Here is a 22,325-nt window from a genome sequence, read left to right on the forward strand (position 1 = left end):
AGTGCAGAATTTGATCAGAATGGGATATTGGACTTATATTGGTGCCTCTCCTTTCTTCTTTACATTTCCTAAATATTAGTTATAAGAGATAGTGATTTTTCTAGCAGAGTCTCCTATTTCAGAACTATGAGGCACCACAAAATCATAGGACTAATACCACCATCCCAACTTTTAGTTAGTACTCCTACCACAAAAAATATAATTATATGGAAGCTGTAATTACTTTATGATTCCAATCTTTTAATTGCCCCTATCTCACCTGGGTAGGCTCAAGAGGAAGGGACTGGATTCTTTCTGGTTTCTGCTTGATATTCTATCCAAAGGGACTCCCAGCTCTCTTATCTCTCTGGAGGCTCATCTATGGAATTTTTAACTCAAGCCTTTTCAAGTCCCTTGGGCAGATTTTCTTCCTGGGGTGATTTCTTAGTTATGTATTCAGCTTCCTGTTTATTATGAAATCCAAACCTTAACAAAGGTGAAACACCAAAATTTGACTCCTTTATCTCTGCATCGTCATTTTTCCTGACCCCTGTTTTCTGCCTTGGAAACAATGACTCCTGTTCTTCAGGTTCATGAAGATTCTCTCTCCTCTGAACATTTGTAGGACTGAACACTCTGTTCCCACCATGGCACTTTCTGTGGCCTAAATGCTAAAACAGTGGACACAATACCAAACCATCAGCCTGCTGCTTCAGCCCAACCTACATGCATATTGACGACATCCTGACAAGCACACCCTAAACGGCATCCTAATGTAGTCCCTGAGGCCAATGTGAAAGCTCACACAGTTCAGCCTTTCCCATGTGGAACATCTTCTGCAAAGGGCATTCCAGCTCAGACACTCCAATTATAAGCTTAGTTCCAAATCCCATGCCTTGACCCAATTTTTATACCCTATTCCATTGTCTCTCGATTCTTATAACCACCAACCTTTCTACCCATGCTCTTAGTTGTACCCTCTGTCTGTCCCTTAGAGCTGATGCCCAGCACCATGGTCCTAGCTATAACAAGTGGCTCAGCCTGACAATCAGGCTGATTCTTCCTTTGCCACACTGTTTGGGTCTCTCTCGCTTCTCCTAGGTGCTTGGGGCCTTCCTAGGTCAGTGCTACTTTCTAGGCCCAACAGATTTCTCCCTGATATAGCGAAATGAAACACAGTAAGAAAGAAAAAGGATTATGAATTTACAAAAGAACAGTTGGGGCTCTTATTTAGTGCAATTAGGATCTAGTAATTGGTCAGTTAGTTAAATCTCAGTGGGAGCAGAGTGCTGAGCATACCAGAGATCACCCTTCTGGCTGCTAGAAGGTAGGTGACAGTGTCCTATACAGAGGAAGTGGTAAGTGTGAGGTAAGCTGGTGAGTTGGTTAAGTGGAGATCATTTTCTAAAGCCTCTACTCTAATCTTCAGTCTCTTTATAACAGCCATCAAGATTTACCTTATAGCCTCAAAAAAAAAAAAAAAAAGAGAGAGAAAAAAGAACAACTTACGTCAAACAATCAATTTAATCTTGTGATATTCCCTGGAGCCACAGGTCAAAGGAAGCATCTTCTTCATAAGCTCTGTTCCACTCACCCATGACCCAGAATACCTTCTGAGAATTATTAGTAACCTTGACTGAAGCTTTGTCAAATGCAGAAGACATCAGCACAAACAATCTAAATACAAATTTCAAAGCAGATGGACTGTGAATAATCGAAGTCATATTCTACTAGTAACTTGATGATAATAGCATCATATTATTGGACCAATTCACAGTGGTAATTGCAACTTGGTATGTTATTCGTTCATCTATTTAAAATCTTGGAAGCACCCTTGCACAGCACAGTCAGGAGGATTTGAGAGGCTAAAGCCCTTTCTGTTGTTGTTTCAGTGGTGCCAGCCACAGCATGTTTAAACACTGCTGTTGCTAACTGGGTGCCAATGTGGCTTCGCTAGCAAGTGTGGGCAGAGATATATTTTAGAAAATGAAAACAGTTGCTCCAAACTGTGAAATCACCTGCTAAATCCAATTACTCTTTAAAAAAAAAAAATCCTCTATTTGTGTTTAGTGAATCTGTAAAAAGATCCTTCTTGTCATAAACATACCTAACTCAAGGGCCTTCCTAAGAAACCCCTCGTGGGGTGCTTAAACTATAATCAAAGCATTAATGATCTCTCCACTCCCTTCCCTTATTCACCTACAGCCCTGGCCAGTCTGTACAAGACGGGTTCTCAAGAGCACGTTCAGAGTCCCTAAAAGAAGATCCAGGAAAGGTGCACTGCCTGGGAACAATCATCAACTGTTTGAAGGGCATTTATTACTGAGGATATCTGCTTTGGGGGGTTTTGTTTTTTCCACAAAAAGGAAGAAAAGAAAGGGAGTGAATTTAAAAATGCAAAAAAGCCAAATTCCTGAGTATTTCTGTGGCTATAAATACTAAAAAGTATACATAAATCATGTTCATGGATGTGCTATTCTCTTCCTCCACTCCCAATAATCAATTGGATTACTGATTTCTGGACAGCTAGGACATTGTCAGCATGCTCAGCTTTCACCAAGGCTTTAGACAATGTGCTATACAGGGCAGCTGCTCCATAAGTGCAGTGGGTGAGGGCAGGAGCTCTAGGGAAGACTGCCTGGGGCTCACATCTCAAGCCTAACAATTGCTACCTATGACCTTGGGCATACCACATAATTCTCATTCATATTCCTCAATTGAATGTGAAGCATTTAGAGGGAATGACTGGTGCATAATAAATGCTCAGTAAATATTGGTGATTATTAACTAATTACAATTTGCCACACTTTATATGTGAGTGACTGTATGCCCCACTGATTCTTAGAAGAAAAGATTCTAGAATGGAAATAGTATCCAATTAGTAAAATAGACACAGTATTTCTTCAAACTCAAGGACATGGTATCAGAGTGTGGGTAATGTGGAGTCACCAAAAGTATGTCCCCATAATTTGTCCCATAATGGATAGATATGCCGTATCTCCCACAAATTAATCACCAGAGAGGAAGTCCTGTGGATCTGCAGGTGTCTTTGTGACCAAACAGAAAATACCATGGCATAGAAATCAAGATATCTAGACTATTGTCTAATTTTGTCCTTAACTAGTTGTGTGACTTTGGTATAATCTTACCTCTCCAGACTTCAATACTTTCATATATATAATGAGAAAATTGGTCTTGCAGTGTTATCTAACAGAACATTCTGCTACGATGGAAATGTTCTGTATTTGCACAGTCAGGTATGGTCACCACTATCCACATGTGGCTACAGTAAAGTGTAGTGACTGCAACTGAGGACCTGTGTTTTTAACTTTCAAATTATTTATTGATAATTAATTTAGACTTAAATTTACATAGCCACATATGGCTAGTGACTACTACACTGGACAACAGAGATATTTTCTAAGAATTTTTCTGGCTCTACCATTCTGTGGTTCATAGAGCTGCTCTAGGTTTAAAAAAAAAAAAAAGTGGAAAACAAGTATTATAGTGGATTGCAAAGCTTATTCGGCCCCTAAAGTCCGTTTATTTGTTTTTTGCTGGGGTTTGAGGGGTTTTTTTTTGGGGGGGGTTCTTTTTTCTTTTTTTTTTTTTTTTTGGTCTTTTTGTCTTTTTAGGACCCCACCCTCGGCACATGGAGGTTCCCAGTTTAGGGGCTGAAGTGGAGCTGTAGATGTTGAGGAAGAATATTAACTCAGGTAGTCAGTGTAGGAGCGTGGGCTTCGATGCATTCTTTGATATGGCTCTTAACATTTGTGACTTAAGGGCTCCAGGGAGTAATATCCCAACAGGCCTTGTTTACTATAGGGAATGTACCTATGCCCATAAGGACATTAATCCCTAATCCCCTGTGACTCGGTTTACGGGAAGAGAAGGGCAAAGAAACTACAAGACTTACAGGACACTTCCATCCTTAAGACCCTATTGGACAAGGACTGATATAGGTAACTGAACAAGGCCAATGGGAGAAAACCACACCTTTCTGGACCCCACATTGGTACCCTCCCACCATCTTTAAGGAATAAAAACCCCTATAGGACAAAAGAAAAAGAGGGCTCTTCTCCCCATTCCCAGCAACCCTGGGAGCTATTTGCTTTTCTTTACTAAAGACTTTGCTTGCTTGCTTGCTGCCTGTGGGTTTGCGGAGTTCATTCTTCCACTCCTGTGAACACGAACCTGGATTCCAGTATCACTGTCAGCCTATGCCACAGCCACAGCAATGGTGGATCTGAGCTGCATCTGCAGCCTACACCACAGCTCACAGCAACACCAGATCATTAACTCACTGAGCAAGGCCAGGGATTGAACCCATGTCCTCATGGATACTAGTCGGGTTTGTTAACCACTGAGCTACGACGGGAACTCCCTAGAGTCCGTTTATTTGGAAGGTGACTAAATGCAAATATACGAAAAGAAATCGTGAAGTACATAGATCTTGAGAAATGAGAAGTGGTTCTGACTGGAGGGAGAGGAATACTCTAGTGATCCCCAATGGTATTTTCCAAGTCTTTGTACCATATGCGAAATATCTCACCTTCTGAAAAACAACAGCCAATTGACATTTATTGTGTTTAATTCACAACAACCCTGTGATAGAGACATATTATTATTCCTAATTTACAGATGAAGAAAGTAATACACAGAAATGTTAAGTAACTTGTCCCAGGCTCTCCAGCTACAGAATGAATGGATAAGACAGGATACAAACTTAGACAATTAGCTCCAAAGTCTCTATTTGTAAAACAGAAAATAAACTTCTTAATGAAGAACAACACATATACGTATCAGTGCTCAAATTGAAAGTGTATGCTTGATAAATTTTCACAAAGTGAACACACCCAGATCATTTCCACAAAATTACCATTATTATGTCTCTATTCAGTCACTGCTCACTCCACCTCAACTGATTTCTCACACCACAGACTAGCAGAGCTTGTACTTTAACCACTATGTAGTTTATCCCTGAACACAGCATTAGAAGATCACATCCTTGTAACTAAAAGAACCAAACATACACATATGACAAGAGCAACAGCTACTGATGATTTCAAATCCATCAGTAATAAAAAATGGGCAGTCCATATATAGAGCTACTCATTCACTCAATATTTATTGAGCACTTGCTATATAAGGCAACCACTGTGCTAAGTTCTGGGTATTCAACATTGATCAGACAAGTTTCCCTCCTCATACATTTATTCTTTGATCCAGTTCATTAACCAATAGGAATTTGCATCAATGAGGAGGAGCCTTACTCAGTGGTCTCATGGTGGACAGCAGGCTCAATGGCAGTGCCAAGAGTAGTGCTAGCACCCCAGAAAAGAGTTACCCTGGCTTTGATCCGTAGAATTTTAGCAGACTGCCCTTCTAGTCTCCTGGAATTTTGGAAAGGTGACAACTGGAGCTCATTGCATGACTTCCCACTAAAAATAACTTTATAAACAATTTCTAAATACTATCTTTATAAGAAAGAACTTAAGAAAAGTCTGCAGGCTTAATGTAACCAGAGAGGTTACAACATGAGATGGGAGATGTGGGAATATTGTGTGGACAGATTAAAAAAAAAAAAAAAGGCCACCAGGGAACTCCACCCCAGCTGATGAGGAATGATTTTTCTCCACAGACAAGCAACTGAGCAACTCTTGCTTATACTTTTCCAAAGAAAAAAAGAGGCTGATGCAAGACAGTAAAGAGTCCAGGGGTAATTCCAACAAACATATCCTGGGATATCCACCAGCAGAGGGAATAACAACTGTAAAACAAAACAACAGCAACACAAAATTCAGCTGCTATGTGCTACTGAGAGTTGAGCTATTTAGCTGTTTCCATCACTGTGATCCCTGCACATCTTAAGTGTGCCTGGGGAGACTTTAGCAACTGTTCTCCTCTGGCTCAGGGAGAATGTACATGCAAGTCAAGTTTTAAATACACTCAAGTCTTGCTTTTTCCAAAGTCAGCTTGATCTCCCCCTTGAAATTAATATGCTAACATGACCCTCGGGAATTGTGCAAACCTACGAACACACCACGAGGTCAGTTGTTTAGACATTGTTGGGTTTTCTTAGTGCTGAGAAAATAGCATGGGAGCCCTGCAGGAATGATGCCATCACTGTGTTTTTCTTATTCAAGCTCAGTTCTCACACTAGCTGGAGCTCTTGCATCTACTGTACAATGGAAACATACTGTGGGAACAACTGAAATTGCATCTCAGGGGAGGAAAAGGGGTATATTATCTCCTGTTACCCAACTCCATGCTCTCCAACCAGTCTCACCCATCCTTGCGTCAAATCACATAGCTAATGGAGCATGACTGGCCCTGAGGGCCCCAGTCTATTTATTGTCAACAGCGAATGCCAGTATGAAGTAAACAGGGCCTCCAACCACAGAAAGTTGACTGAGGCTATGCAAAGGGCTTGCAGGGAAACCCAAGTCCAGAGAGGGCAGCTGGTGTGCAATGAACTGAAAGAGTGGCCCCAGGTTCTTTCTTATAAGTGAGCAACAGGCAGACTCCCAGGAGGTTTGCAGTGCCAATGAGGAGCAGCCAGGATCAGAAAGTCCTAACTTGATGAAAAGTCAAGATAAAAGCCACCCTTTCAAAAAGAAAGGGTTGGGACATCTAGATCCATTACTCCCAATATTTTCTTGCATTGAGCTTGGCTTCAACATAGTAGGACCTGGCAGTTGGCAATTTTCCCACTTAAGTCTCATGTCTTTGACAAACCACAGTGTGAAAACTCATTCTTCATCTCTAGACTATGTGAAGTACACCCAAGGCTACTTGGCAGAAAGCAAAGGTCTGTGAAATGATCTGCTCCCTGGATCCCTTGCACTACTGCCTGGGAAGTTCCCAGAGCCAGCAAATGAGCATATCTGTCTTTGTGGATAAGGTATGGGCCTGCGGTCCAAGTTCTCTAGGTTTTCTCTTCCTATGGCCAAGATCTCTTTGACCTGCACCTTGCTCTTTTCCTCAAGGGGCTGGAGTCTAGGGTCTTAAATCCATTATTTCATTTATCCATCTATCCACTCAGTAAGTATTTACTGAGAACCTACTATGTGTCAGGCACTGTTCTAGGTGCTGAGGATATAGCAACACAAAAGACAGACAGAGTTGCTTTCTTCATGGTGCTTACATTCTAATGACAGAGAAAGATGAAAAACAAACAAGTAAATGCACCATTTAATATCAGGCAGTGATAAGCAGTGTGTTAAAAAATGAAGCAAGCTAAAGGGCTAGAGAGTTATTGTATAGGATGATCAGAAAAGTCTGCCTCAGGAAATAGCACTTGAGTCAATGATATGTGCCACCTAGGAGAAAAACGGTCCCGGGATAGAATGGTAATAGAATAGAAAGTGCAAAAGCTAGAAGGTGGGAACATGTTTGGCATGCAAGGGCACAAGTATGGATGGAATATAAGAAGCAAGGGGGAAAAATAATAAAATACAGTATCAGAGAGGAAGGCAAGTGCTTAATCACATTAAATTGTGATAAGGACTTTGCATTTCATTCTAGTGGGATGGGAAGCCATTTGAACATGGCTGTGATACGATCTTTATGGCTAAACTTTGTGACTCTTAATGGCCCCACTCAATCACAGAATAAGACTGGGAAACAAAGTTCTAGATGGAGAATAGACAGCCAGTAAGAGGTAGAAAAAAAAATAATAATAATGGCTACAGCAATTCCAATGGATCAAAGCTCAGTTATGACAGCAAGACCAGGAGAATTCTTTGATGCAATATCCTATCCTCCATCCCTTTTCTTTGCAAGGGACCCACTGCTACAGTTGAGAGATGAAGAGATGCTGTTTCATCACATCAGTACACAGACTGGCTATAGCTCCCTCCATGACATGCACAAGTGCCTGTGCCCACCTCCCTGCTTCCACAGCTTGCTATGCCCTCATGCACCCAAGGCTCCTGTCACAATGAGTTATGCATCCTCATCTGTGTTATGCCTCTATGCCTGGAATGTGCTTATTATTCTGCTACAAGTGACAGTCTCTGCCTCGTGTGCCTAAGGAAACACTCATCCTTTAAGAGTCTGCTTAAACAGTACTGCCTCTGTGATGAATAGACTGTGTTTCTGTTAATACAGATCACTCTGCAGTGAAATATAAACAGGTAACCACAGATAAGAATAAATAATCCAGACTTGGGGGAAAATGGGCCAATTTCAAAAGGTGTTCTTGCTTGTTAGAGTGGAGAAGAGGTTCCTCTGAAGGGAGTAGAGGCTCTTAGTGTCCTTCTTCAGGGAATACGTAACTTCTGGGATAAGAAGAGGCAAACAGGGGAGAAAAGGATTTCTTAGGGACTAGACACTCAAGAACAGAGAGGTCTGAAGTGGTTCCACCAAATAGGACCAGGCTGATACTGACCATTGGGATTAAGCAGGGAGCTAATCCAGGAAGGCTATGTGCATCTGGGTTTAGGTACCAGCTCTGTCCCTGCTTAGAGTGAATTGGTAGAAGGAATGAAGTTTCTGCTTTCCTGAGGTGAGGACTGCAGGGAGGGCAGCTCTGTCAATGAACAAGGCACAGAGAAAGCCTAAGTGCTAGGGGCAGTAAAAACCAGAATGAATAATGCAGAAGAACGAATCAGTGATATGGAAGATAGAATAATGGAAATCACTCAATCTGGTCAACAGACAGAAAACCGAATCAAAAAACTGGAAAGCAATATAAGAGACCTATGGGATAATATAAAACGGGCCAATCTACGCATAATAGGAATTCCAGAAGGAGTAGAAAAAGATAAGGGAATGGAAAATATATTTGAAGAAATTATCGCTGGAAACTTCCCAAATCTAAAGGATACTGGATTCAAGATACAAGAAGCACAGAGGGCCCCAAACAAACTGAACCCAAACAGACCCACACCAAGACACATCATAATAAAAATGGCAAAAGTTAGTGATAAAGAGAGGATCCTAAAGGCAGCAAGAGAAAAACAGAATGTTACCTACAAGGGAACCCCCATAAGAATATCAGCTGATTTCTCTACAGAAACACTACAGGCCAGGAGGGAATGGCAAGAGATATTTAAAGTGCTCAAAGGAAAAAATATGCAACCTAGAATACTTTATCCAGCAAGAATATCATTTAAAATAGAAGGGGAAATAAAAATTTTTCCCAACAAACAAAAACTTAAAGAATACAGCAACACAAAACCCAGGTTAAAGGAAATATTGAAAGGGCTTCTCTAAACCAAAAAGAAAGGAAGGAAAGGGAAGAAAAAAAAAAAAAAAAAAGAAGAAGAAGAAGAGGAAGAACTAGGATTGAGGAAACCGTAATCAGAGAGCAGTCACTCAAATAAGCCAGCATACAGATTTAATCATGAACATGCTTCAAACAAAATACAATTAAAAAGAAAAAAATAAAAGAGTCATCAAAACCATAAAATGTGGGCAAGGGATGTTAGGAGGTAAATAATCCTTTTTGTTTGTATATATGTCTCTCTTCTTAATTTTAATATAATAATGAAGTGTTTGAACTTACAGGACCATCAGGCTAAAACACACAATTATGGGAAGGGGTTAGCATACTTAAAAAACAGGGCAACCACAGGCCAAAACCAAATATTGCATTTGCAAAAAATGAAAAAAAAAAAAATACACTCAAGCAGATAATAACAGGAGACCATCCAACCAAAAAAAAAAAAAAAAAAAAAAAAAGAAGAATGGAGAACCATAGAATCAACTGGAACACGAGGATCAAATGGCAATAAATAATCATCTATCAATTATCACCTTAAATGTCAATGGACTGAATGCCCCAATCAAAAGACACAGAATGGCTGAGTGGATAAAACGGCAAAAACCTTCAATATGCTGCCTACAAGAAACTCACCTTAGGACAAAAGATACATATAGATTGAAAGTGAAAGGCTGGGGAAAAGTATTTCATGCCAATAGACATGACAGAAAAGCAGGAGTTGCAACGCTCATATCAGACAAAATAGACTTTAAAACAAAAGACATAAAGAAAGACAAAGAAGGACACTATTTAATGATTAAGGGATCCATCCAAGGAGAGGATGTTACTATCGTCAACATATATGCCCCAAATACAGGAGCACCCAGATACACACAACAAATATTAACAGACATAAAGGGAGATATTGATGAGAATACAATCATAGTAGGAGACCTAAATACCCCCCTCACATCAATGGACAGATCCTCTAGACAGAAAACCAATAAAGCAACAGAGATCCTAAAGGAAACAATAGAAAAGTTAGACTTAATTGATATCTTCAGGACACTACATCCAAAAAAATCAGAATACACATTCTTCTCAAATGCTCATGGAACATTCTCAAGAATCGACCACATATTGGGACATAAAGCGAATCTCAATAAATTTAGGAGCATAGAAATTATCTCAAGTATCTTCTCTGACCACAATGCCATGAAATTAGAAATCAACCATGGGAAAAGGAAAGAGAAAAAACCTACTCCATGGAGACTAAACAACATGCTACTAAAAAACCAATGGGTCAATGAGGAAATCAAGAAGGAAATTAAAAACTACCTTGAAACAAATGATAATGAAGACACAACCTCTCAAAATCTATGGGATGCTGCGAAAGCAGTGCTCAGAGGGAAATTTATAGCAATCCAGGCCTTTCTCAAAAAAGAAGAAAGATCCCAAATTGACAACTTAACCCTCCACCTAAATGAATTAGAAAAAGAAGAACAAAGAAGTCCTAAAGTCAGCAGAAGGAAGGAAATTGTAAAGATCAAAGAAGAAATCAATAAAATAGAGACTCAAAAAACAATAGAGAAAATTAATAAAACCAAGAGCTGGTTCTTTGAAAAGGTGAACAAAATTGATAAACCCCTGGCCAGACTCACTAAAAAGAGGAGAGAAAGAACCCAAATCACCAAAATTATAAATGAAAAAGGAGAAATCACAACGGATACAGCAGAAATACAAAAAACCATAAGAGAATACTATGAACAACTATATGGCAATAAGTTTGACAATCTGGAAGAAATGGACAATTTTCTAGAATCTTACAGCCTGCCAAAACTGAATCAAGCAGAAACAGACCAACTGAACAGACCAATCACCAGAAATGAAATTGAAGAGGTCATAAAATCACTCCCTACAAATAAAAGCCCAGGACCAGATGGCTTCACAGGTGAATTTTATCAAACATATAAAGAGGAATTGGTGCCCATCCTCCTTAAACTCTTTCAAAAGGTTGAAGAAGAAGGAAAACTCCCAAAGACATTCTATGAGGCCACCATCACCCTCATTCCAAAACCAGGCAGAGATACCACCAAAAAAGAAAACTATCGCCCAATATCATTGATGAATATAGATGCAAAAATTCTCAACAAAATCTTAGCCAACCGAATCCAACAACATATCAAAAAAATTATACACCATGACCAGGTTGGGTTCATCCCAGGTTCACAAGGATGGTTCAACATACGCAAATCAATCAACATCATACACCACATTAACAAAAAAAAAGTCAAAAATCATATGATCATCTCAATAGATGCAGAAAAAGCATTTGACAAAGTTCAACATCCATTCATGATCAAGACCCTCGCCAAAGTGGGTATAGAGGGAACATTCCTGAATATAATCAAAGCCATTTATGATAAACCCACAGCAAATATAATCCTCAATGGGGAAAAACTGAAAGCCTTCTCACTCAAATCTGGAACAAGACAGGGATGCCCACTCTCACCACTGCTCTTCAACATCGTTTTGGAAGTCTTAGCCACAGCAATTAGACAAACAAAAGAAATCAAAGGCATCCATATAGGAAGAGAAGAGATCAAACTGTCACTGTATGCAGATGACATGATTCTATACCTAGAAAACCCTAAGGACTCAACCCCAAAACTCCTTGAACTGATTAATAAATTCAGCAAAGTGGCAGGATATAAGATTAACATTCAGAAGTCAGTTGCATTTCTGTATACCAGCAATGAAACATTAGAAAAGGAATACAAAAATATGATACCTTTTAAAATTGTACCTCACAAAATCAAATACCTCGGAATACACCTAACCAAAGAGGTAAAGGACCTATATGCCGAGAACTATAAAACCTTAATCAAAGAAATCAAAGAAGATGTAAAAAAATGGAAAGATATTCCATGTTCCTGGATTGGAAAAATCAATATTGTGAAAATGGCCATCCTACCCAAAGCAATCTACAGATTCAATGCAATCCCTATCAAATTACCCATGACATTGTTCACAGAACTAGAACAAACAATCCAAACATTTATATGGAACCACAAAAGACCGAGAATTGCCAAAGCAATCCTGAGAAACAAAAACCAAGCAGGAGGCATAACTCTCCCAGACTTCAAGAAATACTACAAAGCCACAGTCATCAAAACAGTGTGGTACTGGTATCAAAACAGACAGACAGACCAATGGAACAGAATAGAGAATCCGGAAATAAACCCTGACACCTATGGTCAATTAATCTTTGACAAGGGAGGCAAGAACATCAAATGGGAAAAGGAAAGTCTATTCAGCAAGCATTGCTGGGAAACCTGGACAGCTGTATGCAAAGCAATGAAACTAGAACACACCCTCACACCATGCACAAAAATAAACTCCAAATGGCTGAAAGACTTAAATATACGACAGGACACCATCAAACTCCTAGAAGAAAACATAGGCAAAACACTCTCTGACATCAACATCATGAATATTTTCTCAGGTCAGTCTCCCAAAGCAATAGAAATTAGAGCAAAAATAAACCCATGGGACCTCATCAAACTGAAAAGCTTTTGCACAGCAATGGAAACCCAAAAGAAAACAAAAAGACAACTTACAGAATGGGAGAAAATAGTTTCAAATGATGCAACTGACAAGGGCTTAATCTCTAGAATATACAAGCAACTTATACAACTCAACAGCAAAAAAACCAATCAATCAATGGAAAAATGGGCAAAAGACCTGAATAGACATTTCTCCAAGGAAGATATACAGATGGCCAACAAACACATGAAAAAATGCTCAACATCGCTGATTATAAGAGAAATGCAAATCAAAACTACCATGAGATACCACCTCACACCAGTCAGAATGGCCATCATTAATAAATCCACAAATAACAAGTGCTGGAGGGGCTGTGGAGAAAAGGGAACCCTCCTGCACTGTTGGTGGGCATGTAAACTGGTACAGCCACTATGGAGAACAGTTTGGAGATACCTTAGAAATCTATACATAGAACTTCCATATGACCCCGCAATCCCACTCTTGGGCATCTATCCGGACAAAGCTCTACTTAAAAGAGACACATGCACCCGCATGTTCATTGCAGCACTATTCACAATAGCCAGGACATGGAAACAATCCAAATGTCCATCGACAGAGGATTGGATTCGGAAGATGTGGTATATATACACGATGGAATACTACTCAGCCATAAAAAAGGATGACATCATGCCATTTGCAGCAACATGGATGGAACTAGAGAATCTCATACTGAGTGAAATGAGCCAGAAAGACAAAGACAAATACCATATGACATCACTTATAACTGGAATCTAATATCCAGCACAAATGAACATCTCCTCAGAAAAGAAAATCATGGACTTGGAGAAGAGACTTGTGGTTGCCTGATGGGAGGGGGAGGGAGTGGGAGGGATCGGGAGCTTGGGCTTATCAGTCACAACGTAGAATAGATTTACAAGGAGATCCCGCTGAATAGCATTGAGAACTATGTCTAGATACTCATGTTGCAACAGAAGAAATGGTGGGGGAAAAACTGTAATTGTAATGTATACATGTAAGGATAACCTGACCCCCTTGCTGTACAGTGGGAAAATAAAATTAAAAAAAAAAAAAAAAAAAAAAAAGAAAGCCTAAGTGTTGTGCTATTTCAGGATCGTGTGGTTTTTTGGCAACAGAGCACAAAAAGTGGCCTGTTTCTTAGGTATGTAGCTCCCAATCCAACATCCACAGATTTCCCACAGTTGGAGGGAAACTAAGTTCTAGATTTATTAGAAAGATACGAGAGCATGCTGTACTATCTAACCCTTTTGATACAAATAAATAGAGATTCTTGGGCATTTCAGGGGAAGGAAATACTGGGCAAAGCTGGGCATCCCACTCTGGTAGACAAATGGAGGTTTAGGGTTATTCAGTCAGCAGCATACAACACCTACCTGCAACACTGGTCTCACACATTTAAATTTTGGCTTCTCTGCCTCATTCCAAGGCATGTTGTCCACCTCTTTTCTCCTGCAATAAGCAAGGTGCCTGGCACACAGGACATCTACAATGAACAAACAGATGAATGGATGAATGAGGAAGGGGAATTGAGATGGCAGGCATTGGGTAGGGTGTGGGAAAGGCAGCAAGGACAGGGAAAAAGCCAGACAGAATTGGGCATATGGGAAGGCACGTGTTCAGACCAAAGTTGTGTGTTTTCCAATACTTTCTTGAGTCTATAAAGGAAGAGGCTTCACCTGTAGAATCATATACCAACTTTGATTTTCCGAGGTAGGTCTTTCTACATTATTAACAGGAAGTGCTTGCCAACCCATTCTACCACTACAGAAACACAACAGACAGTCAACCACTAAAAATGAGGGTTTCCATTGGATGAGTATGTTGAATAAAGGACCTACCTGCATTATAGACAGTCCACTGTGGAAGAACACAACAACCATAGCCCCACATATGGTAACCCACCATTTCTGATAACCAAATTGAAGTTAAAACCTTAGAAGCTGTGTGTGTAAGATCAAAACGGCTGAAATTCCAACAAAGCAACTAAAATCTCAACTTTCCATTGACTTTGTTGAGTAGTGGAAAATATCCTAATTACTATTTTGATAACTGGTGGGAGCACTGGATTTTTCTTTAAAATACATGAACTTGAGTCCTGACTTTGCCATCATTTGACTGTGTGACATTAGCCAAGTCATTTAAATACTCAGAAATGTAAAAGGGAGATAATAATAGTTAAGGTGCAGTGTTATTGTGAAGATTAAACAAAATTGATGCATGTGAAATAACTTTGTGAAGTACTGACACGAAAATAAGTCATTTTGTACTACATTTCTGTTATTAGAATTATAATATGATAAACCATTATATTAATAACCTATTTACTTTATTACTTTATTATTATTACTGAAGAATGTAGCCAAGGAGAAACATTGAACTTTATGCAGTTATGTGTATTCTAATGAACATATATGGCAATTCTTGAAGTTTTTTCTTTAATATCATTAACCAGAGTTATGGCAAATGAAGAAGTCCTTGGGGAAAACACAAAGCTTGTAAGAGTATTTTTATAATTTATTGTTCTCTACATTTTGCTTTCCAAATCTACCTCAAAATGTTGGTTCCTAATGGTCATCCAGACTTTGTAAAATCTAGCCAGAAGGAAAGGCCTTTCTAGGCATGACAAAGTCAGAAACTATAAACATAAAGATGGATAGAGCCAACATAAAAATTATACATGTCAACAAAGCAAGAAACCAAACAAACGAATTAACACAAAGTTAAAAGTCAGATCAAAAACTTGGGTAAAGTGCTGGATAGAGAAAATAGAAAGTGCTAAATTCCTACATTTATTAAAGTTTTCATTAAAAAAGTATAACAATACAGTGGAGAAAATGGTCACATTTGGCATATAAAGATGATTCATAAGAGAAGAAACAATAAGAAAAAATGCCTAATTTCTCTAGTAATTAAAGGAGTGCAAACTAAAACAAGATGCTATTTTCCACTTATCAGATGGGCAATGGTTTAAAAGAATGGTAATATCCATTGCTGGCATGGGTGTAGGAAGTGGGCATGCTCATTAACTGTTGGTGGGAATTAATTTTGTTACAACCTTTCTGGAAGGCAATTTGGCAAGACCTGTAAAAATCTAAAATACACAAACTCTTTGACCCAACTCTTCCACATTTAGAAATTTTACTAAAGAAATCTTAAGAGGTCTGTACAAAGTTATCTCTCAAAGAGTTGTTTATTATAGAAAACTGGAAGCAACATAAATATCCAGGGGATTATTTTTAATAAATAATGGAACATACATACAGTAGAACAGTTTAAAAATGATGTTGACTTAGTCATTGACATGAAAAGATATCCATAATTAGGAGACAAAAATATAATGCAAAACAGTAAAAACTAACAGTCGGGTTATTGCCCCTGGGTGGGATTAGGGGTGATATTCATGCTCTATAATTTTCTCAATTTTTTATTCATGTTTTTATTATATCAAGTATGTAATGATTACTTTTATATTAAAAGAGATTAAAGCTATTTCCAAAAATAGGTTTTTTTAAAGCAGCATAGCTATTCTCATAATAATTGTTTTACATCACAACATTTTAAGTTTGACTTCCTTTTTCTTTGTAGGTCCCAAATGAGACATGCTTAAGACAACAAAATACCCTCTGTGGGAGAGATTGATTTATTTTAATCCTTACAATCTGATACACTAACATAAAAGCTAAAATACTGAATAATCATCCTTCCCCAATATTTCTCTAGTAACTTTTGCTTGTTCCCATACTTTTCTACTAGTAGGACAAATCTCATTTCCAAACAAATAACCCAACTACATGGAATATGCTTTTCACACAAGGCTGCTGTTCCCTTCTCCGGCTTTAGCTGCCTATCTCCAAGGTGACTATGGGTCCTGATACAGAATTACTTTATTCACAAACAGCAGTGTAATTCCACTTAAAGCAGTCAGTTTAGTGGAAAATGTATTCAGAAAGAAAGAGATTAGTTGATAAATAAAGCACACTGTTTAAGCATCTAGGTTCTAGAGTAAGACTATAGAGATTTAAATTCTGATTTTAGGAGTTCCCATTGTGGTGCAGCGGAAACGAAATCTGACTAGTATCCATGAGGACTTGGGTTCCACCCTGGCCTCACTCCATTGGGTAAAAAGGATCCAGCACTGTGGTGTAGGTTGCAGATGTGGCTCGGATCCCACATTGCTGTGGCTGTGGTATGGACTGGCAGCTATAGCTCCTAGCTTGGGAACTTCCATATGCCACAGGTGTGACCTGAAAAAAAAAAGCAAAAAAGTTTAAAAAATGAATAAATTCTGATTTTATTTACTAGCTCTATAACTTTGGTAAACTACTCTATGCCTTGGTTTCCTCTTCTACAAAATGAGTACATGAATATCATCTTCATAGGATTACTGTGATAATGAAAAGAGAAGCCCTATGCAAAATACTTAGTGACTGACACATAGTTAACATTCAAGAATGCTGGTCTTTAATATTACCATTTGTCTTAATTATCTGTTGTTATATAATTATTCTAGTTTCTATAGATCAGAAACCTGGGGGTGGCTTAGCTAGGTTCTCTGGCTCTGGATCATAAAGGTGCAATTAAATTGTCAGCTGAGACTGCAGCCCTCTTACAAGTAAATGGGGAGGTTCCTCATGGGTTTTCGGACTGAGGAGCTTAGTTTCTCAATGATGTGGTCTGCAGTTCACTGCTGTTTGTGAGAATATGGCAGCTTGCTTCATGAGGGTGAGCAGGTTAGAAAGCAAGAGGGACAGTGTAAACAAGATGAAAATCAGTCTTTCATAACCCAATCTTGGATGTGACTGCCCTTCACTGTGCCATATTCTACTCCTTAGAAGTAAGTCACTATGCTCAGCCTACACACAAGGGGAAATGATTCACAAAGAAGTGAACACAAGGAGGTATGGATCATTGAGGGCCATTCTGGAAATAGCCTACCACATCATTGTATAAGCTTTTACTTTCCAAGAAAATACTAACTTTTGAGATTTATATTGTGTGGTTTTTGTGGACTTTTGTAAACCCAGATAAATTGCAAAGTGTCCAATTAGAGTTAATGGGTCATTCTGTCTGAATTATTATCTGCATTTACATGATGATGGAGTAGTGCACAGAGAGTTCCCACTATAAAGGAAAGATGGGTGCTATAGAGGTCCTCTCTGTTATTTATGTCACAAAAACTATAGAGTTTTTTTTGTTTCACAAATATAACCCAAAATCTATACCCTGTAAGATATTCTTTAACCAACTTTTTCAGGAATTAGACACCACCTCAACACTCAGGGTCACCTTCCTCTTAGAGAAAAAATAGTGGCCCCACATTCATAGTCCATTTAAATCACAGACTGCATCTTACTGCCGTCTAGTTCCTAATGATCATGGGGCTATTATTTTATCTTCACAGTTTATCCCAGGTTGTTAGTAACCCCATTTTCTTCCATTCTCAAAGTACTAGAGAGATTTTTTGTTACTTGATTCAAAGAGTAATTTAGTTTTGAGTCTTTTGATTCACACACACACACACACACACAGTTCTCTCCCTAAAAAGAACTTCACCTTCTCAGTCAAGCAGCCGGTTTTTTTTTAAATTGTGTGATGTTCTTTCTCAGTACACAAATTATATTAAATATTAAATACTATTCTTCCTCTTATAAATAAATAGAGAGATATATACCATATTTATGGATTAGGAGACGTTAATTTCTCCCTCAATTAATTTATTAGATTCAATGCAATGCCAATCGAAATCCCAGCAAGCTCTTTTAAAGGAGAAATTGACAATATGATTCCAAATATATATAGACCTCAGCCTCACCTACCAGAAGACTAACACACCAACTCCAGGACCCCTAGCACACTATAGCCAGAGACCCTGGGACCCAGCTCTGCCCACAAGTGAGCAAGCATCAGCCCGGGGAGCCCCCAAGCTTCCGGAGTCAGCCAACTCATGACCTGGCCCTGCCAACCAGCAGCCAGTGTCCTCCACACAAGTCAGGGCCTGGCAACCAACCAGACTGTGGGCCAACCATACCCATCAGACCACCCACAGTAATCAGTCCAGACTACAGAAGGACCCACAGCATATAGCTTTGGTGACCAGGGAGAGTACACTGCTGGAAGGCATAGGATGTCTCTTACAAAAGACCACTTCTCCAAGGTCTGGAAAAGTAACTAACCCACAGATATAGAAATACAAATGGAAAATTAGGCAAAATGAAGCAACAGAGGAACATATTCCAAATGAAGGAGTAAGATAATACTCCAAAAGAAGAACTAAGTGAAGATAGGCAATCTACTTGATAATTAGTTCAAAGTAATGCTTGTAAAGATGATCAAAGAACTCAGTAAAAGAATAGAAGAACAGAGTGAGAAATTAGAATTTTTAAACAGAATTAGAAAACATAAAGAAGAATAAAACAGAATAATATAATAACTAAAATGAAAAATACACTAAAATGAATCAACAGGTTAAATGACAGAGAGGAATGGATTGGCAATATGGAACATGGAGTAGTGGAAATTACTGAAACAAAACAGGAAAATAAAAAAAACAATAAAAAGAAATGAAGTCAGCTTAAGAGACTTCTAAGACAACCTCAAGTATACTAACACAAGCGTTATAGGAATCCCAAAAGGAAAAGAGAGAGAAAGGGGTAGAAAACATATTTGAAGACATAATAGTTGAAAACTTCCCTAATCTGAGAAAGGAAACAGACACCCAGATCCAGAAAACACAGAGAGTTCCAAACAGGATCAACCCAAAGAACAGTGCACCATGGCATACCGTAATTAAAATGGCAAAAATTAAAGGTAAAGAGAGAATATTAAAAATCATCAAGAAAAAAGCAACACATTACATTCAAGGCAACTCCAAAAGGCTATCGGCTGACTTTTAGCTGCAGGCCAGAAGGGACTGGGACAATATATTTAAACTGATAAGAGGGATTATTATTATAACCAATAATATTTTTTCCAGCAAGGCTTTCATTCAGATTTGATGGAGAGATCAAAAGTTTTACAGATGCATAACCTGAAAGAGTTCAACACCATCAAATCAACTTTACAAAAAAATGTTAAAGGAGCTTCCCTAAGTTAAAAAGAAAAGGCCACAACTAGAAACATGAAAATTGCCAAAGGAAAAAGCTCATTGGTAAAGGCAAATATATGGGAAAGGTAGCAAATCAATCACATAAAAGCTAGTAAGAAGATTAAAAGACAAAAGTAGTAAAATCATCTATAGCTGCAATAAGTACTTAAGGGATCCATAAAACAAAAAGATGTAAAATACAATGTCAAAAACAGTAATCACTGGAGGGAAGAAAGTACAAATGCAAGGTTGTTAAAATGCTCTTGAAATGAAGGGATCAGCAACTTAATCTCTACATAAAGAGCTTGCTATATATAATCATCATAGTAACCACAAACAAAAAATCTTAAAGAGATACACAAAAAAATAGAAAGAAATGCAAACGTAACACTAAAGACAGTCATCAAATCACAAGGAAGGAGAAAAACTAAAAAAAATAAAAAGGAACTACAAATAACCCCCCAAAATTAATAAAACACAGTAATTACATACCTATTAAAATTTCTTTAAATGTAAACACAGAATGAATACAAAAGCAGGATCCATATATACGCTGCCTACATGAGACTCACTTTAGATCCTACACAAACTGAGAGTCGGGGGATACAAACAGAATTCAAAAGAAAGCCATGGTAGCTATATTTTTATCAGACAAAACATACTTTAAAACAAACACTAAAAACAGACAAAAGAGGATGTTATATAATTACAAGTGATCAATGCAAGAAGACGGAACAATTATAAATATATATGCATGCAACATATGAGCACCTAAATACATAAAGCAAATATTAACAGCTATAAAGGTAGAAAATGACAGTAACACAATAATGCTAGAAGACTTTAATACCCCACATACATCAATGAACAGATCATTCAGACAGAAAAGTAATAAAGCTAACACTGGCTTTAAATGACACAATAGAACAAATGGACTTAATAGACATACAGAACATTCCATCCAAAAGCACCAGAATACACATTCTTTTCAAATGCACATGGAATACTTTCCAGGATAGATCACATGCCAGGCCAGAAAAAAACTCAGTAAATTTAAGAAAATTGAAATAAAAGCAAGCGTTTTTTTTTTTTTTTTTTTTTTTTTTTTACCACAATGCTATGAAACTAGAAATCAACAAGACAAAAAAATGCAAAAAAACACAAATACATAGAGACAAAAAAAAAAAATGCTACTAAACAACTAATGGATCACCGAAGAAATTAAAGAAATTTTTTAAAACCTTAGAGAAAAATGAAAATGAAAACACAATGATCCAAAATCTATGGGATGAAGCAAAAGCAGTTCTAAGGGGGAAAGTCATCACAATAGAAGCCTACCTAAAGGAATAAGGAAAATCTCAAATAACTTAACCCTACACCTAAAGGAACTATAAATGGAAGAACAAACAAAAGGCAATGTTAGTAAAGGGAAAGAAATAAAGAATACAGTGGAGATCAATGAAAGAGAGACTATAAAAACAATAGAAAAAAATCAGTGAAACTAAGAGCTGTTTCTTTAAAAAATGTAACAACACTGATAAATGCTTAGCCAGGCTCATCAAGGAAAAAAAATAGAGGACTCAAAGCAATAATGTCAGAAATGAAAGGAGTTCCCTTGGGGCACAGTGGGTTAAGTATCCAGCATTGTCAATACAGAAGCTTGGGTTGCTGCTGTGGAACAGGTTTGATCCCTGGACCAGGAACTTCCACATGCTGTGCACATGGCCTAAAAAATAAATACATAAAGTCAGAAAATAAAAACGAGATGTTACAACCAACACCATAGACACACAAATGATCAAAAAAGATTACTCCCAATCTCCCAAGACTGAACCAAGAAGAAACAGAAAATATGAATAGAACAATTACCAGTAGTGAAATTGAATCAGTAATTCAAAAACTCCAAACAAACGAAAAGTCTAGGACCAGATGGTTTCCCTGATGAATTCTATTAAACATTTAGAGAAGAATTAATACCCTTTCCTCTCAAACTATGCCAAAAATTGCAGAGGAAGTACTTTAGAATTCATCTTACAAGGCCAGCCTCACCTTGATTTCAATACCAAAGATATAAAAAAAAAAAAAAGAAAATTATTATAGGCCAATATCACTGATGAACATAGATGCAAAAATCCTCAACAAAATGTTAGCAAACAAAATTCAACAACATATTAAAAGGATTATACACTATGGTCAAGTGATATTTATCCCAGGGATGCAAGGATTTTTCAATATCCACAAATCAAAAAATGTAACATAATGTGAAGAATAAAAAACATACCATCATCCCAATAGATGCAGAAAAAGACTTGATAAAATTTAACACCCATTTATGACAAAAAAAACTGTCCAGAAAGTTAACCTAGATGGAACCTATCTCAGTGTAATAAATGCTATATACAATAAGATCACAACTAATATCAAACTGAACAGTGAAAAGCTGAAAGCATTTCTTCTAAGATCAGGAAC

General features: G+C 37.9%; 1 protein-coding gene across 6 annotated transcripts in view; it reads right to left on the reverse strand.

Moving 5' to 3' along the window:
* The window catches only part of ANKRD55 (ankyrin repeat domain 55), a 431,118-nt gene that overhangs the window by 389,781 nt on the left and 19,012 nt on the right, over nucleotides 1-22,325 (reverse strand). For 4 of the 6 annotated variants that reach the window (XM_021076744.1, XM_021076738.1, XM_021076737.1 and 1 more), the window contains exon 2: nucleotides 14,146-14,255. The exons of 1 other annotated variant lie outside the window; for it this stretch is intronic. The gene's annotated coding sequence lies outside the window, so the exon portion shown is untranslated. Of the gene's footprint in view, nucleotides 1-1,488; nucleotides 3,604-14,145; nucleotides 14,256-22,325 lie in introns of those variants that run through there. One more of the 6 variants, XM_021076742.1, reaches the window with a different exon arrangement.

The sequence above is a fragment of the Sus scrofa genome, chromosome 16 (genome assembly GCF_000003025.6).
Source record: "Sus scrofa isolate TJ Tabasco breed Duroc chromosome 16, Sscrofa11.1, whole genome shotgun sequence".
In the NCBI taxonomy this organism is placed as follows: domain Eukaryota; kingdom Metazoa; phylum Chordata; class Mammalia; order Artiodactyla; family Suidae; genus Sus; species Sus scrofa.